General features: G+C 35.5%; 1 protein-coding gene across 2 annotated transcripts in view; it reads left to right on the forward strand.

The window, feature by feature from the left end:
• Positions 1–2,872: 2,872 nt before the first annotated feature.
• The window catches only part of LOC129755315 (myogenesis-regulating glycosidase-like), a 52,904-nt gene continuing 42,311 nt past the window's right edge, over positions 2,873–13,465 (forward strand). Inside the window, exon 1 of one of the 2 annotated variants that reach the window (XM_055751747.1) lies at positions 2,873–2,994. The gene's annotated coding sequence lies outside the window, so the exon portion shown is untranslated. Of the gene's footprint in view, positions 2,995–3,348; positions 3,516–13,465 lie in introns of those variants that run through there. The other variant, XM_055751748.1, reaches the window with a different exon arrangement.

A 13,465-nucleotide genomic window follows, 5' to 3' on the forward strand; every position in this document is an offset into this window, starting at 1 on the left:
AGGAATGAAAAATTCTTTGTGATTATTTAAAGATAACGCTCCTTTACCTTTCTTTAAAATATTTTGAGCGTCCATGCTCTTAAAGCATATCTTGAAATGTATTTTTTTTTTAATTTAAAAAAATGTAAATTCGATTCCAACAAATCTTAATGGAACCTTTCGTAAATTCTATATGCAAAAGAAAAGAAAATAATGAGATTTACTTTTTGCGTGTTATGAGTGACATTAAAAAAAATGTTGCGAATGTTCCCAACCATAAAATTAATAATTTGAGCTTATAGACGCACATATTTTATGGTATTGGCGGTTCTTTCTGTTCAAAAGCAGCAAACCGACAACAAATGTGGGTCACCCACAAATTCCACCGCAAAACCACTCGTTAGAAGTTATTCCCATACATTTTTCCAATCCGACACAAACCGTAAATCATGAACAAACGCATAAGCCGAATATGAACCACCTAGCCTTTCCCGTTCCCTCTTTTTTCATCTTCCTTGATCACCCACGCTTTGTTTCACTGTCATGTTCACTTTCTTCTTCTCGTTTTTCCATATGTTTTCACTACCGACCAATCCAAAATACTAAATATTCTCTCGAGTCTCGGCGAGCGACGGTGGAAATCTAATGTCTTCCTTAAAACAACATCACGAGTGATAATGTGCTCATCTCTCATGTTTGCTCCCCACTCCCACCAGAAAAAAAACATTTTCGAGAGGTTTTGACCGGTTGATTTTCTTCTTCCGGCCACTCGATCATCTCCCTAGACTTACATACACCACAACGAACGGGCCGCCAGACGACAATGAATGTTTTCTCAGCCAGCGACGCGACACTTTATTAAGCCCCCAATTTTGATGTAATGTCCCCGTCGAAGCCGTACATAAAACATCGTAGATCGGTATTCGAAAAAAGGTGGGGGGGAAGCGACCACACTCACCCGGCATCGATTTCTTAATGGTTGAGGATCGACTCTTGGAGCAGACAGCGATTCTAGTTTTTCATTTGATACAAAAATCATGAGTCGTTAAGACTTGAATAAAAATAAAAACTCCGCAAATAGTTTAAAAAATTCAGAACTTAGACGCAACAATTTGAAACTCATAATTATACAACGAAATTTCGAAGATATACTAAATTTGAAGCTTAAAATTCCAAATCAACAATCGAAATTTAAAAGACACAATTAAAATACTGATAACTCAAAGATAAAATTTAAATTTTTGTGAAATTTGTCATTTTTTGTAATAATTTGTCATTTTTGTCATTTTTATTATGTTTGTCATTTTTGTCATCTTTATCATTTTTGTCATTTTTGTCATTTTTGCCACTTAAATCATTTTTGTCATTTTGTCATTTTTGCCATTTTTTTCATTATTGTCATTTTTGTCATTTTTTTTATTTCTGTAATTTTGTCATTTTTGTCTTTTTTGTCATTTTTGTCATTTTTGTCATTTTTGTCATTTTTGTCATTTTTGTCATTTTTGTCATTTTTGTCATTTTTGTCATTTTTGTCATTTTTGGCACTTTTGGCATTTTTGGCATTTTTGGCATTTTTGGCATTTTTGGCATTTTTGGCATTTTTGGCATTTTTTGCATTTTTTGCATTTTTGGAATTTTTGTCATTTTTGTCATTTTTGTCATTTTTGTCATTTTTGTCATTTTTGTCATTTTTGTCATTTTTGTCATTTTTGTCATTTTTGTCATTTTTGTCATTTTTGTCTTTTTTATCATTTTTGTCATTTTTGTCATTTTTGTCATTTTTGTCATTTTTGTCATTTTTGTCATTTTTGTCATTTTTGTCATTTTTGTCATTTTTGTCATTTTTGTCATTTTTGTCATTTTTGTCATTTGTGTCATTTTTGTCATTTTTGTCATTTTTGTCATTTTTGTCATTTTTGTCATTTTTGTCATTTTTGTCATTTTTGTCATTTTTGTCATTTCTGTAATTTTTGTCAGTTTACGCATTTTTGTCATTTTTGTCATGTCTATTCCATATTTGACTCATCTGTTTATCATTATTGATTAAATTTTATCTTATTTGATGGCTTGTTTCTATCTAATTCGCATTCTTATCATTTTTGTCTGATTTTGTTTTTTTTTTTCGGTTTCATTTCTATCTTCGTTTTTTTTTTTCATTTCAATTCCAGTTTTGTTTTTTTTTGTCGTATCATTTTTGTACAAGTTTTCGTGAATTTTGTATCATTTTTGTTTTTTCTTGTGAGCTTTAAGTGCATGTTTCATATTTGAATATTTTGCTAATTTTGGGTAGGAATGTTATTTGAACACCAGCTTTCTCTTGCAAACCATTTATAAAATAAATTCACGATGACGAATAAGTTCGAATTTCGAACAACGGAGAGCTGCTGTTTATAAGAGAAAATGTCTAATCTAGTCTCTGGAGCCACCATAATTTTGATCCACATACAAGGTTGTATGAAATGTTGCACGAAATAAATACGGATTAAACTTTTCAATAAATTTTTAATAATATGAACGAACACACATATGTAAAAATTTCATATCGCGACACCAGGTGTCTCTGCATATTTGGAATAAAAAGTCTCTGGAGCCACCACCTGAGGAGTTGTGTGGAATTTTATACGCAAAAATGCGAGTCGTACCTCAAAATAAATCAAAGAAAAATAACGATATCTTACACCAACTGAAAACCACTGATCCCGCGACAGGTAGGTATCGTCAGCAAAATAAGATTTAAGAAGAGACATTATTCCCCACCAAATGAAAAATATTGTGAGAGAAATTCGTGATGAGAGCACTTTTTCCCGGGAGTGTACTCAAATTTCCTGCGGGAGTTTAGCACTCGAGGAAAAACTCGTCGATCTCCACCTCACAACGCTTGGTGGTGGTCGATGATCTTTCCCGGTGCCAGTCCGGACTCGGTTTAGTCGGATTTTCGAGTCCGTCCCGTCAGTAACGTGAAAGCGGTGCCGCGGATTCGAATTTTCGTGAAAAGTAGCGGTCGAGAATCTTGCCGTAGGTTTTACAACGAGGAGAAATCAGGAAACATGTGATCGCGCTGATCGAAGTTTTTTTTCTTTCTCTTAATGAAGTGTTGAAAGTTTTTGTACGTTCGAGTGTTTGTGTCGCGGAAGATTTAAATCTTTCGCAGCCGGAAAGTGAAAGTCGAATTATAAACATCTTCCTGACCTTGACCAAGTCATTGTTCCCGGTTTGGCGTCGTCGTCTCGTTTCGGTGACTAACTTATTGCTTCAATTGGATGCGGTTGTAAATAAACACCTCCCCCTCTCAACAATGTTCTGTTTGACGACGATCGAAGGAATTTTTTTAAAAGTATAGTTCTGGTCAAGGAAGATTACCCAGTCAAATGGGGGAGCCGCTTTAGGGCGGGTCGCTATAAAATCATAAAGCAAAGAGGCAGTTTGTAACAAACGCGATTATCTGACCGAATAATGTGTGCCATAAATCAACCGAATGATCGAAAACAAGCCTGTGGTGACAGTTTTGTGCCGCCCGCCGGCGGCGTGTGTAAAAAGTAGCAAACGGAAAGCAGAAGCGTCTGATCTGATAATACCAAATGAGTCCTCTGTTTAAATATTACGTAGAATAAGCTGGGGGTGCAAAATTACCTCAAAGATTGCTACTTAGCTCAGAACCGGGTGGAATTGTTTCGCGGAGATACATGTGTATGATTAACAGGGCTCATCAGTGTTTTGTTTCGCGGTGTTTTTTTTGCACAACAAGAGATTTCCTCCTCGAAAATGGCAACGAAAAAAAACATCGCTAAAATAATGACCATTTGTGATAATCGAAAACAACTTGTGATGACAGCCAGCGAGCAAGCAAGCAAGAAAAGCCAAACAGTTGGGAGCTATAGAATGTGAATCTTGATTGACAGGTTCAAACCACCGAAACTGGTACTTTGTGTGTGTTTTTTAGGCGTCGAAGTCAAATCTGTGCGATGTACCTACTGTTTCAATTGATGAATTATCATTAGGTACATTTTTGCGGCGGTATTATTAGCGTGCTAAAAGCGTTCGCGAAATGACCCAGTGATACACGGGGACATGACTCTCGAACGTGATGTCCATCATCACCTTTTCCGTCCTGTGATCCTAACTTTTGAATGAAACTGACTAAACAAAGAACATAAAAAACGATAGAATACTCAAGGTTTAGAAAATTATGTTGAGTGACTTTAAATTGTAAGAATTCCTAGACAGTTTTATAAATTGAAACAGTAACTGCAGTAAATTGATACTTTTTTTAAATATTTTTTTTATAAACGGATTATACATAGTTCATAGGCATAGATCAAAAAATTAATCTTTTAACGCCGATTTTATTAGGGTGACAATGAATGTATGAAGAATGTAGACCTTCAATATTTATTTCAAATTTCCAACAGGAAGTTTGAAATTTAAAATTTTAAAATTGAATTTTCCATTCAGGAGCCTATTCCATAACTTTGTGACTAATTGACAATTTTTGGTATTCTTTTAAGGTAATTAACTTAACCCTTTGGTAATATTCAAAATTTTAAATATCACATTTGAAAAGAAAAAAAAATCGAGATAACACCAGATCTCGACTTTTTATGCATTTTTAAGTCATTTGGAATCAAAACTAAAATTTTGATTTTTTCGATTTCCTTTGCCCTCCCACCCCCCCCCCCCCAAGGGGGTTTTTAAGCGTAAAAATCCGAAACTTTCAGCGCTTTGAGGTACCCCTAAATAAAGTCCGATTGAGCTGAAATTTGGCACAGGTCAGTTTTTTTTGCCAATCTAAAAAAAGTATCGGGTCGGTTTTCGAAATTCGACATGACCCATTTGACTGCCACCCTAGTGTAACAAAGATCTGATTGCGAACTGAAAAACTTTAACTACAATCATCACTATTTTATAGTTTATCAAATATAAAGATTAATTTAGGAATAAGACACTTCCTTTTGCTGATAGCTTATTTCCTAGTTATCAAACACAAAATATTGACAACATTTTGTTGCCTGTAAAAAGTATTATCCAACCTTTTTTTTCAAATTTGAAAATAAACGCTTTTTTGAGATATTTATGATACAAAACAAAAGAAAAAAATATTTTGCACAGTTTCCTTCAAAATCCATAGTTGGCAAAACCGTTGATTAACTAAAAAAAGACTTTGCCCGAGTGGTGGAAAAGTATGCAGTACACTGTCAAAAATGTCCTCAAAATTCAAATCATGCATTGGAGTGAAGCACATGGTCAGCAACTACGGTTAAAGGTCATCAGGGAAGTACGTACCAGAATTTTTAATTTTTAATAAGCGAAAAACTAAGTGTAGATTGCTGAAATGTCCCGCAATTTTTTTTCAATTTGCTAAAAATGTTGTCTAGCTACGACTTTGAAAACCTTACCTTAAACAACAAAACCTCTATTTCCAACAAATTCCAGCGGTTGAATCCTATAACATTTCCGCTAGTGGCAAGGTTAGATTGCCACTAGCAGCTTGCCCTTGCAGATTAAAGTATATGTTTGCTGGTTGTATTGTAAAAAAAAAAATATAATGATTGGCCAAAACTCTGCTCCCGTGAAAAAAAAACAACAATTTTCAAAACAAAAACTTTTTGATTGCTGAAAATAGTACTCTTGTATGTATATTCCGCAACCTACGATCTTAACTTATTGATTGTACATTAAGTTCCATCTCATGATGGTTTCTAAATTGTTTTTGTCAGATTTTGCCAGCAGAAATTCCAGTAAAATCGTTTTTTAGTGGCACAAAATTAGTCAAGTTTTGTTAGTTTAGAAAACGGCTGAATTCACAAAATTGCCCTTAATTTCTTTCGAAAATAAGCGGAAATTGAAGGAGGAGGATGCAGCCACCCAAAATTAAATACAGATTTGACGAAGTTAAGGTGGGAAAAACTTCAATATCAATCACGACTGAAAAAAGTGTGCGCCGGCCGATGGAAGATATTTACCAGGAATAAAGTAGAAATATTTCTTACAAAAAAAGATGAATATTTTTTTCAATTTTTTTCATGAATTATCATAAGATTACCATTATTTTCTTCATATAAAGTATTTAGGTCAAACGAATGGTTTTTTAGAAACACGCATTCGTAACTGTTTCTAAAAACTTTATATAAATTTTGAAAAGAAATATCAGGCCCATAAGGTTTAGCTCATCTAATCGGTAAACCGAATATTTGACCTAATTAAATTGGATGATTTTCGTACGGCTGAATATTCGTTAAATCCGTAGAATTAAGAAGCACAAGCCAATTTGTGAAAAGTTTAATAAATCTGAAAGTAACAAATTTTCTTGATGTGTAATATTTTTGCTTGATATTTTTCTTAATAAATCCTTTCAAAATGACAACAATTTCAAATTTAAAACTTTACTTACAACATCCTAGTGTTATTTCTACTCTCATTTACACTCTGTAGAAATCCGAACTGTTTGTTTTAAAGATCTGAACGTCTGATCCAATCTACAAATGTTTGAGCCTTACCTCACTGATCTTTATAATAAATCGTCAATTTTTGTATGTTTTTCTCAAGTGAGACCCTTGGAGCCAAAGGGCAGTGTGGCCACTCAAAATCGATTTTTGATTTTCCGCATTTTTTTGTTTTTCCCGCATGGTCTCACGAAACTCCCGATTTTGTAAAACAGAAAACCAAGTTAAATTCCGAATATTTTTTTAAAATTTATTTCTTTCAGTGGTAAATGATCTTTCAATGATTTTTTTCGGTTATTTTTTACAATTAAACTACAAATCATTAGATTGATACGCAGGGTTTTTTTTTAATTTTTAAAACTACGTCACTCGAGTCAAAAATTTTGAACAAATATGATTGTTCATAAAAGAAAAAGGGTAAGGTGCACCGGGGTAAGTGAGGACGTGGGGTAAGTGGGGACGATGGATGTTAAAAAAATATTGTGCACTATTTTTCCAAACTTTTAATGCAGAATGTTAAATTTACTTGTTATCCATCCAAAAACTGTAAAAGAAATATGATTTCAAAAATAGCGGATGTTTACAGCGACTTTTTGTTAATTAACTACGATGTCAAGTTGATGTGCATCTTTTTCAATGGAAAATTTCTCGTAAACTAGCTGGCTCTTGACGAAAACTCTAAATTGGAGCAATCCTTACATTTGAAACAGTTAGGAAGGAAAAGAAACAGCGGTTTAAAATGAAGAAAAAAGAGTTTATTTGCAAAAAAAAAAAAAAAATAAAAAATATTGTCTCCAAACCCTACCTGTGCTGTGGGTGGGAAGGGCTTTAGACAGACTTGATGTTTACACATTTTTATCAATTTTTTCTCCTTCATCTATTACAATTTAGCTATATTTAGCATTCGAATCATGAAAAGTTCTTTAAAATACTTGTCTGGAATAAGTATATATTTTCGATAAAATCGTGTGTTGCAAGATTAATAAAAATTATTCATAATAATCGTTGAAAGATACCTTACTAATAGTACCATGAACTTTTTTTCAAATTTTGATGGTTAAAGCAATAAAGTAACGTATTAAACCAAGAAAACAAAAATTAGTTGAAAATTTCCTGAGAAATCAAAGGGAAAATCTACCGTCCCCACTTACCCCATAAAGCGGGGTAAGTGAAGACACCAGCAACAATTAATGAGATAACTTTTCTTGCTTTGTGTCTATCAAGCTCATCTCTTCAGCGTTTGTACACAACATGTTATGCATCAAATTGAACGTAATTTTATCAAAATTGAACCACCGCGAATTTTTAGTGGTTTTTTTTTCAAGTTGAACTATACGAAAAACCGTCCACACATTACCCCAGCAGACCTTATATTAATTAAAATTTGTGTGATAATCATTTTTTCGCTGTATTTTTTTCTCAGATATTTTTAAGTATTTTAATTTTTTCGTCCATCAAGCAAGCTTGCCTCTGAGCGTCAGATAACACCATCATTTTTTTCGCCTCCAGTTCCTTAGCCTTATTTTCTGCCTCTCGCTTCCGTTTTGCAATAGTTTTTTTCAGATTCTTCTCTATTTTTTGCATTTAAGGACTCGACATACCTCGAGTGAGAATTGCGAGCATACTGCATTGACGATTTCGTTGCGGTTATTCCCGTTGTTCAATGAAGCAAGTTAAAACTAGTCGAAACCGATCCAACTCGGTAGGAAGATCCGTTTCGACCTGGTAGAATTCATTGAAGTCAATTGGAAAGAGACTGGTGATCAACTGTCAATCCATTTCTACTTGTTTCGACATATTTCGAACAAACTTCATCATCCATTCCCGGCCTTTTCCCGCTATTTTCCCGTTGGATTTCAAATCCCGTCTTTTTCCCACATTTCCCGCTTTTCCCGAATAGGTGGCCACCCTGAAAGGGGTATAAGTGACAAAATGGAAAAAAATCGAGATAACCATCTAGAACGAATCCTTGCTGTCAAACATCATATGCTATTTTAATCATAATGTTTTTTCTTATGGTTTGATCTCGTTGAAAAAATCCTGCTAACTGAAAATTACATTTTGTTTGGAGCCAAAGGGGTATAAGTGCCGCACTTATATCCCTTTGCCACTAAGTAACTTACTTATACCCCTTTGCCACCAACCCAAATGTCATTTCCAGTAAGAAGTGTTATTTTCATCGGGAAGAAAAAATTTAAAAATAAAGTGGTATTTAATATGCGTTTGAAAAGTAAATGATGTTTGAAAATTCACCATCAACAGTTAATCATTTAATTGCATTTATCACCAAATTCTAGTGAACAAAATATTATCAAGTTTTGTATTTCTTCTAACCCCAATAAATGAATTCCAAATTACTAATTTCTGGTCATAATTATATGGAGTATGCACCAAATTTTGGGCTATGCTCAATATGTATTTGCATTAGATGATTGGGAAAACGATGAAGCTCTAGTCGTAAATGTACTGTTAAACATCAACTTAAAATGAGTCCACTTCCAATGTCCAATTTATCAGGAAAAGGCGCAGGAAGCATGCAATGATTGAAAAACCAAAGAAATATTTTTTACGAACTATTCTTTTTTTATTTTCCTGGTGAAAAATTGTTGTTTGGAGAGATTTACTCCAACTGAAAAGACAAAGTTGATCTTTAGACATGACATTTCTCGATTATTTAACTGCACCAGGCCCTGGTAACCAGGGTACATTCCCCATCATAACAATTAAAAATGAAAATGTTAACAAATTATTTTACTTTTCTCCTAATTAAATCTCTATGTTTTCTGAAACATATCAAAAAGATAAAATCACCTGAAAAAAAAATTGTTGATGGCAAAGGGGTATGTAAGTGAATTTATTTGGTGGCAAAGGGGTATAAGTGCATGTGTTCGGAGCGCACATAAGGTATAAGTGCAAAAATCAAAAATCATGTGTCCTCAATTAACGTCAACTATTTAAACGATGTTTTTCTAAAAAAAATGATGTCAAATGATTTGTTTTTATTTTAGAAGATCAAACTCATTGAAAAATTTCATAAAAAATATCTATGGAATTTATTGGAACATAACGAACTTTAAGTGCTTTTTTCTAGAAATCAGCTTTTATGCACTCATACACTTTTGGCTCCAAGGGCCTCAAATGCAACTATTCTAGAGAACAGTACCGAAAAGTATAACGTATAACGTTGCGACATTGTACTTTCGGTGCGAAAAGCATTGTAAAGTCATGCCTGATGGATTTCATTTCTTTTTAAAATTAATTTTCTTTCTTTTTTCACCGGAATCATGTAACAAATTTCCTTAATCGTATACAACACTTGTATGAAAAGTTGAAAAAAAACTATACTACACTAGCAGACCTGGTGTGCTTTTTTACACCTTTCAAAAAAAAAAATCTCCCAAGTAAATTTCGGCGGCTGCAAGATGCCATCTAGCTACTTTTTACTGCGTAAAACGTTCTCTTCTCGATGGACCATGTCGGGGTGGTGGAAAGTCACGGTCTACACGCAATGTAAAAGTGGTAAAATTGGTCAAGAAGTTAGTGAAGCGGAATCCAGTAAGATCAATCCAGAGGCTGTCTAAGGAAGCGAATATCTCGATTTTTTTTTATTGCAACGATTCGTCATAGATGACTTATATGCATCATCAAAGGCAAGACCAAAGAGCCATTTGATAACAGAACGAATAAAAGCTCTGTGACTTGATCGCTCGTTGCGATTTCTGTCAAAGCTGAAAAAGAAGAAGCATCTGATCGTCGTGTTCTCAGACGGGAACATTTTTCGATTGATCCGGTGTCCAATTCACGTACGGATCGGTATACTTCACCCCTGAAGTCTAAGAATGTTCCAGAGAATGTAAAATTCAAGTTTACTATCAAGCATCCCGCCGGAGTTATGGTATTTGGAACGATTACTTCAAAGGGATTGAATATGCCTCCTGTTGTCATAAATGCTGAAGTAAAAATTAATACTGAAGACTACATGGACATTATGAAGAATCAGGTGCTTCCGTGGATTCGAGCAAACTTCGGTGAACCCGAGAATATTGTTTTTCTACAAAATGGAGCCCACACAATATCTCGAAATGGACACAAACCTGGCTGGAGAGAATATGAAATTTTAACCGAAGAATCTTTGGCCGCCTAAATAGCAGTCTGGATTTGAACCCTCTCGTCTATTTCATATGGACGTATGTTCAAGCGAAGGCCAGTGGATTCTCTCACCCAAGTGTCGATTCTCTTAAGGCTTTCATCTCTGAGGCGTGGGCTTCAATGTCAGAGGCTTATATTGCGAAGGCATGCTCCCGATTCAGATCTCGCTTGGAAAGAGTAGTTGAGAACGATTTTTTTCTTAATATGTTAATCTACATGCCTGAATAAGTAAAAAGTATTTTAAATCCTGTTAGCCTCAAAAAAGTGTTTTTGAACCTTGAAGACAGATTTTCGCATTTTTGAATGGGTACTGTACATAAACAACGTCAAATGCCACAGTTGGGTACATTTGCTCGATAGTTTTCGATTCATGCAAAAAAAACCCAAACCCCACTATAACAAGTTCAATCTTGACACGTGTAGTAGTGATGGTGGTAGTCCACTTTACAGAGGAATAAATATTCACAGATTGAATCAAACGTTGTGGAATTTCAAGTAAATCAACCAACGGGGTTTTATAAGGAAATAGTTAAGATATAATATTCATAACATTTTTTAGTACCCAAAAACCCTCTCATAGTAAATTTGGTTCCATTGGTAGATAAGTTTTGAAGCTATACAACAAAATTTTATCTACATAACTCTTCGCAATGTTAATAAAAATGGTAGGGAAGCTTATTCAGTCCTTTTGTGTAACCCCAATGGAAAGATGGAGGAGCCTCAAATAATCATATAACCATCTCTCATACCACATACTCTCCCATGCCAAATTTGGAACCATTTGATTGATTAGCGATTTAGTGATTTAAAAAATAGTGGGGGAGCCCCCTTCTTTTTCCTATCTTCCCAGAGGAAGGAGAGAGTAGTATAAAAATTGTATGGAAGTCCCACTTCTCCCTTATTATCTCTCCTATGGAAGAATAGAAGGGTAGTAAATAATACCCAAACACTTTCCCATGCCAAATTTGGTTTCATTTGGTCGATTAGTTTTCCAGTTATTAAAAAATATAATGTAGCTCCCCGCTATAATGGAGTCGGCAGATCATCTGCGGCGGTGGGGGAGATCTACCGCAAACTGATACGCAAAGCAGGAAGGATTGGGTTGATGATTAATACGTCCAAGACGAAGTACCTTCGGACCCGAGACCGACCGAACCCGCTTGTCCAGTAATAACAAGGTCACGATCGACGGCGACGAGCTGGAGATAGTCGATGACTTTGTCTATCTCGGCTCACTGGTGACCGCAGACAATGACACCAGCCGTGAGATCCGGAGGCGAATTATCAACGGAAGTCGTGCCTGCTATGGGCTCCACAAGCAACTGCGGTCGAGAAGACTTAGCCCTCGCACGAAGTGTAACCTGTATACGACGCTCATTAGACCGGTTGTTCTCTACGGGCACGAGACATGGATATTGCTCGAGGAGGACCTGCGTACACTCGGAGTATTCGAGCGACGAGTGTTAAGAACCATCTTTGGCGGCGTACAGGAGAACGGAGTGTGGAGGCGAAGGATGAACCACGAGCTCGCGCGACTCTACGGCGAACCCAGTATCCAGAAGGTGGTGAAAGCTGGCCGGCTACGCTGGGCAGGACATGTTGCGAGAATGCCGGACGACTGTCCTGCAAAACAGGTGTTCGCTACGAATCCGGTAGGAACAAGACGAGCGGGGGCGCAACGAGCGAGGTGGTTAGACCAAGTGGAGCGTGATCTGGCGAACGTGGGGTGCCCGAGAAATTGGAGAACGGTTGCTATGAACCGAGTGAATTTTAGGAATTATGTTCGTCAAGTTATGTCGTGAGACGGAATACTATGTAAATAAATAAATAAATGGAGCCCCCTTTTCTCTTCTTATCAACCTAGATATTGAAAGGAAAGAGAGGTGACAAATATTCATTCAAACTTTTCTCGTACTCTACTTATACCATATTATGCCAAATTTGGTTTCATTTGCTTTATTAGTTCTTGAGTTATGTGAAAAATTGTAAGGGAGCCCCTATCCCCCCTTCTTATCACCCCACTAGAATAAGGGAGAGGGGTCTCAAATAATCATGGAAACATTTTTCGTATTCAAATTTTCTCTCATGCCAATTTTGATATAATTTGCTTGATCGAGTTATGTAAACATTCTTCTATTGAGGGGGGGGGGGGGTCTCGAACCATAATTGGAACCTTCGCTGACCTCTAATACCCCACCCTGCCAAGTTTCACGCAAATCGGGTCAGTAGTTTCTGTAGCTTTAATCCGATTGTGAGCCAGATAATATTGAAATTATCACGAGATTTCACTACTTTTGTAGCTTTTTGTGATGTTTTTTCCCCGATTTAGTTAGAATCACCAAAGGTGATTCATCTTGAATCTCACATGAGCCTTCGTAGAACCATAATATCTCCTGATTTTTTTTGTCGTAAACACATTCTCTTCAATGTTTTCAAAACGAAGGCACAATTTTGTTACATCACTTTATGTGAACGAAAATAAACTGCTATGCCATGGTGCTCCCGCCAAATTTAATAGGTAACATTGTTTGCTAACCAACCTGAGCTTAAATATTAAAATTACTCATCATTCAAAAAATTCACATCTATATTTATGAACAAAATGATCTGCTGTGCAGTAAATAATATTACAAAATGAGCCTGCCACATTGTTTGTATTTTAATTATCGCAATTCCAGAATTGCATAACAAAAACAGCAAATCATTCCGTAATCCTTGAATGCAAAGATAAGAAGCTTAAAAAACGATAGAATCTTCAGGAATCTTTGGAAGCTACCCCGAGGATTCTTTTATTTTTGAATCACGTAGGTATCTGTTGAATCATTGTTGAAAAAGCTGATACGGTATGGACATACATTTTTGGCGAGTTCCTAACAAAACGAGTTCAAATTTTAAAC

This window comes from Uranotaenia lowii, chromosome 3 (genome assembly GCF_029784155.1).
Source record: "Uranotaenia lowii strain MFRU-FL chromosome 3, ASM2978415v1, whole genome shotgun sequence".
In the NCBI taxonomy this organism is placed as follows: Eukaryota; Metazoa; Arthropoda; class Insecta; order Diptera; family Culicidae; genus Uranotaenia; species Uranotaenia lowii.